Here is a 5,750-nt window from a genome sequence, read left to right as displayed (position 1 = left end):
CTACAGGTGTTAAAAATAATAATTTCGCACTTCATTAGAGTTTACTTTCCTGTCTAATTCTCAGTCACAGCTCTGCTCGCCATGCCTGGCTAGTAAAGGTGTTCAGTAAAAAAACTGGGGCTAAACTCAATAGGAAGCAGTTGTGGAATATTTTTACCATAGAGCAGCTTTCTGAAAGCAGAGATTGTATTCATTGATTTCACCATGGAAAAACAATGCTGGGGTGTGGATGAGGAGAAATTAATTGATACATGCTGTTACTCTTCACTTTATTCTCTGAATAGTAACTGAGATGAATTCAAGCCATGTCATTCAACTCTGAATTTGTTTAGAAAGAGGTCAAGGAGAGAAGGAGATGGCATCCCATCCAAGGTTTGACTGCATCTCGTAAAGAGATTCAGGTGTAACTGAACTTAATTCCCGTTTAAGATGGTGGATTTTGTTTCAGTTCCTCTCTAGAAATAAAAATGGGGCCTGTCCTTATTTAAGAAAGAAAGGCTGTGATACGGGGAAGACTCTAGATCCTGATGGCCTCTCTTCTCTATCGGCTGTCATAACTCTCATTTTTATCTCGTGGGGACTCAGCTGGCCTTGGATGTGGCTGTTGTTTGTGATTTAGCAGATGGGTGGTGCTGTGGCCAAAGCACTAACCCAGCATTCAGGAGGAATCGGTCCCGTTTCAGGCTTTGACACAGACTTTCTCCGTAATGTTGAGCGAGTCACCTATACAAAGAGAAAGCAGAAAGGTAGTGAGGCAAATTCATTCAGGTCAGCACTTAAACAGTAGAGATTATAGCATTTCAACTTTAGAAACTGTATGGTTTTTAAAAACTATATAATTTCTAAAAGAAACATAACATCAAGATTACCCCTCTTATCTTGCAATGAGAGTTTTCCCCAAATAACAATTTGGATGATTTCATTCTTGGTAAAAACAAAATTAAATCCTTTAAGAGCAAAAATAGCTATTTAGGAAAAAAAAAAAAAACAACAAACCCAAAACAAACCAACAATTAGTGTATGTCATTACTGCACTTCAGAAATTAAGCCAATCTGCAATCTGCTCTCTGAATCTTACTCCACTGAGCTAGTGTGGGCACACAGACCCTCAGTGAAGGGAGAAGAAGAGGTGGCAGAGGAGAAATGGGTGAAAAGCTCAGCCAATAAAATCCAAAAGCAGTGCTCAATAAAATGGGTGGAAAACAGTAAGTGCAAATGTCAAGCACGAGTTAAGGAAAGCCACCCAGTTCATTTTCCTCAGCCTGGAGGGAATAGTTGGTTACCCATTCAAAGTTAAGTGTGGTCTCCCCAGAAATTGCTCCCTGCACCAGAAATTGGAAGGCTACCTCTGCCAACCCAAATCTTAGGACCATTTCATCACGTTGCAGAGATGCACGGAAGTATCTGCCATCCTCCCAGGCACCATATGGACCAGAGCTTGTGGCTCTTCTCACAGGATTCAGAAATGATATTGTCATTTTTGCTCTTGTTTACTGGAGGCAAAGATGCTATGAAATTTTAAAGGACCAAGTGGGAAAGTAATGGAATAAAAGGAAAAGTAAGAGGCTCTGAGTGCTGAATTACTGAAGAATGGAAGGAAAAATACCAACCTTCCAAACCTGTAATGCTTCAGCAAGAGGAAAGAGCCACCCAAGTGCAAAAAGCATAGGGGAAACAACAGTGGCTTGTAAGGTCTAAACCTCTTCCTCTGTGCTGTACAATGTATGCATTTTTGACTTGTGTATGTGTGTGTACACACATACAGAGAGAAAGCCAAAGACCATCTCTGCTCTGAAAAGTTAAATTACTAGAGAGCTTTGGAACAGCAGAAGGCCAGTAATATGGGCCTTGTAACCACATAATTGGTAATGGATATTACAGGACATGTTCTCTAAAATTTGCTCCTATTTTTGCAGTGAATTAAGCAAGTCAGAGGAGATGCAGCAGCTCCACCTTTCTTCTGTGAGACAACATTGGCGCATCAAAGGACATGATGGCCATGGAGAACTTGCTCTTCATAGTTATTAAGTGCACCTGACAAGTGCCAGCACCATTCCTGTTGCCCTGCAGAATACAAAAAATACATAGTTCTCGCTAAAAAGAATTTAATGTAAAGGCCCAACCCAGACCCCCCCAGGAACCAGTGGGAGGGCTGTGAAGTCAGTCACAGGAATAGTGGACTTCTGCTTTCCAAAAACGCCTTCCTAATGTGGAAATACCAGTCCATGATAAAAAATGACTTGGACTCTCAGGATTGCAAATCCCAATGAAAGTCACCTTAAAAATGCCTGTCTAGTTTTTGCTTTTGAAAGCGCTGCGCCCAAGAGCAACTGAAGGCAACCCACCCTGTGGAAAGCGTACTGAGGGAACCGCAGACTCCGTGAATGTCACTGGATTTAGAAAGCAGATCTTCTAGCCACACAGTGTCCCCAGCTTCCTGCTGACAAACTGCTTCAGCATTGACTCAGTAGGAATAACACCATCCACTGAATCACCCACCCATCTGCAACACCTGCTTCTTCCTTAGCTATTACGCCTTCCCTGGGATGACTCAGTTTAGCTGCTCTGAGGTTGTGAGATGGGAGAAGACCATACCTTAAGACACACGGGCTGAGGGGTATGCAAGGCCCCCTACTAATTACCGGCTTTCTGCAATCTGGGTTGCAATAATCCCTTGTCCACTCCCTGTGACTCCACACAGTTGGGGGTTGTTTTGTAACTTTTCCAGCCCTGCCTATCTGGAACACTTTCCTGCCGAGACACTGACTCACTTCCTCTTTAGGAAGCTCACCCAAAATCCTTTTCACTTTAGCTTATAAACTATTATTAACTCCATCTGTAAAGCAAAACTTTACTCATCAGTAGAGCTAGCTGGGAATTTTCCAGTGATACACAATTTTTTTATTGGAAGATGTTGATTTGTTAAAACATAAATCTTTTTTAGAAACGCACCAGTTTTGCTTAGGCTTTCATCAGAAAAATTGCTTGCATCCAAAGAAAGAGAACAGCTCCGCTTAGCCAAGACACTAGCGGTTAGATCACTGCCATAGCAAAACTAGGCTTTTTGGCAAAATAGGGACCTGAACCTGGTTCCCCTATCCTACAGGGTGTCATAACAACCATCATCTCTTAGGACGGAGCAAGTTCATGGCTTCTCCTTGATGCTGTTTTATTAAGTGACCAGTCAGTGGCACAAAGACTTGTTCCTGATAGCTTCTCCACTTCACTTCAGTGTTTAATTCCTAGGTGACTGGCAGTTCAGGAAACCCATTGGGTTTTTTCTCTTTCTTATTTTCCTGAGAAACTTCAAAAGGTCTCAGGTTGTTCCCACTGACATGCAAGATGTTTTTAAAATCTTGAAAGTTTTCACAGAACAGGAGAATTAAAAAAGATTCAGATCAGCTCTACTTACTGTTTTACCAACAGCAGTCCCAAGAAGCAGGTCACTCCATTCACCTTACAGACACACAGGCTGTAGGCAACATGCAGTGGTTTTCTTAGAACTAGTAGGAAATTTCTTTGTGATGTACCTCCATCAGAAAAGAGACCACATCGGCCAAAGTGTTTCCTCTGAAGTGCTTCGTATTTATTAAATTTCTGATGAGTGAGATGATGCGTTTCTGTGGCTGATGGACACTCGAAATTTGTTAGAACATAGGCACAATTGCACATTTGGATTTTGCTACAGATAAAACCTGGTTCATTACCCATGTGTCTATGTTTTTTCATGGGCTAAAGGAACAAGACTCAATTGGCAAGTGTGGCTCTTTTTTTCTTTATTTTCCACCCATGGCCCAGGATTAATGTCTTTCAGAAGTGGCTTGAGATATTTACTTAAGATCAAATTCTGATATTTAGATACATATTCAGTAGTTTATTCTGCATCTATATTTCTGTCTCTCTGAAAATGTGCCTTTGTGCAGTAAGAGGAATGCCATTATCATCTGAACTATATACCTATTTTGTATCCCTATAGTATTGCTCAGCAGGAATCATGGGTCTAATGGAGCTATTCCCACTCATTTTGGGTTTGTAATCTGTTATTCATCCAGTGTTGAGCTTCAGGGCACCTTACAAACTATACTTTGCTTCCCATCTAACAGCCAAGAAGTCCTGGAATTGCTAACCACCATGGTCCTACAAGAGCAACCATGTGCTGTCCAGCACGGCTGCAAGCACCCATTTGATCAAACCAACCAAACAGGACAGTATACGTCTTTCTGGAAAGCAAAGGCTTCGGTTGCTATTTAGGCTGGAACACCCTACTGTATGAGAACACACTTTCTTCTAGTACTATTTACTTAACTGTGAGACTCCATAGTGAGAAAGGGCTTCTTTCTTCTAAGAGAACTTCATGATTGAAGAGATCTCATTTCTAGGGAAAATGCTTGTCATCTAATTCTAGAAAAGACATTTTTTCAGGTTTAGCTTTGGCCATGTCTCTTTTCCACATACATGCTGTGGACCCATGTTTACTGCTAGAACAAAAGGACGGGGAAGGGAAATGTCTGTGCAAATGAGGTTTTCAACCCAAGAGTGAAGAGTCTCAAAGGGTTTTGACTGCAAAGGAACAGGAAAGAAAAAATCCAAGCCAATCTGCGTTTTCCACCCCCTCTATTTGTCAGTTGCTCCCCCTCCTTTAGACTGTCAGATTTCACTCCCATTCTACTGTATGGGCACATAAATCTTGCCAGAAATGCTTCACTCACTTAACACCTACCTGCTGGAGCTTAGATTCAGAGAAAGGGGGAAAAAAACAACCTCAAACCCTGGCAATTCTTATAAATCACAGAGTTGCTAATCTCTTTTCAAGAGAGTCAAATGTAAAGTCATGTTCCTTCTTGTGAAAACATTACTAGCCTGTGGGTGTCAACACAGCCTTCTTTTCCAAGAAATCTGTTGCATCCCACAGCGACTCTAGAGAAATTGCACTCTGATGACAGTGAAGAGAGGCTGCTAGAAAAACATCACACGCCAATTCCATACAACAGCAACCTCAACAAGCACTTGTTTTTGTAAGATCAGCTCTCTATAGTTTCACAAAAAGCAGAACTGAACTTCACCAAGATACATTTTAGGGGAGGGTTTTTTTTACAACGTCATTGTTGCGAGCTCTTTCCCCACCCCAAAATCACCTTTTCAGCTTCCTTATTAATTCCATGCCATTCCATGGCAGGAGACACTACCCCATTTCTTAACAGCTCTTATGAAGAGTAAACAACAACTTCAGCTACCTGGCTGCTACCTTTACACATCCTTCTACACCCTGTCTTCTACCAGTGGGACTGTCTCCTCCTCTGAGAGGACACATCCTCAGAACCAGGTAGGTCAGCCTGTGGCAGTTACCCTGTTTTGATAAAGGTCTTGTCCCCCCGCGATGAAAAGACCATCCTGGGTCCCTCAAATCCTTGCAGAAACCCATCGACTCATGAGATCTCAGGAAGATCCCATGCTGCTTCCCAGATTAGTATCTGGAAGGTGTCCACAGACCATTTGCAGGGGAAGAGCCTTTTCGAGGAAGCGTTTTTACAACTAAGGAAATAAGAGATGCTTTATGAAGAGGGGGCAGAGCTTCAGGCAGTCAGCATCCAGTATATTACTGAAAGATGGCACCCATGAAGTACTGTAGTTGCACTTGAAGTCACACGGAATGTAGGACTCCTCTATGTTATCAGAACAGGAAGATCCTTTGAATTCATGTGCACAATGAGGAGCACCATAAACTGACCTGAGAGCCTTCTAGTTCCTGC

General features: G+C 42.1%; 1 long non-coding RNA gene across 1 annotated transcript; it reads right to left on the bottom strand.

The window, feature by feature from the left end:
- Positions 1-255: 255 nt before the first annotated feature.
- Positions 256-4,002, bottom strand: LOC138685642 (uncharacterized). Its single transcript, XR_011324983.1, has 2 exons — positions 3,413-4,002; positions 256-723 (listed from the first exon to the last, which is right to left on the bottom strand). It is a non-coding gene; the product is annotated as an uncharacterized lncRNA (long non-coding RNA).
- Between the last annotated feature and the right edge of the window lie 1,748 nt (positions 4,003-5,750).

The sequence above is a fragment of the Haliaeetus albicilla genome, chromosome 6 (assembly GCF_947461875.1).
Source record: "Haliaeetus albicilla chromosome 6, bHalAlb1.1, whole genome shotgun sequence".
In the NCBI taxonomy this organism is placed as follows: domain Eukaryota; kingdom Metazoa; phylum Chordata; class Aves; order Accipitriformes; family Accipitridae; genus Haliaeetus; species Haliaeetus albicilla.
Note: the sequence above shows the minus strand (reverse complement) of the source record. Positions and strands in the feature narration are given on the sequence as shown.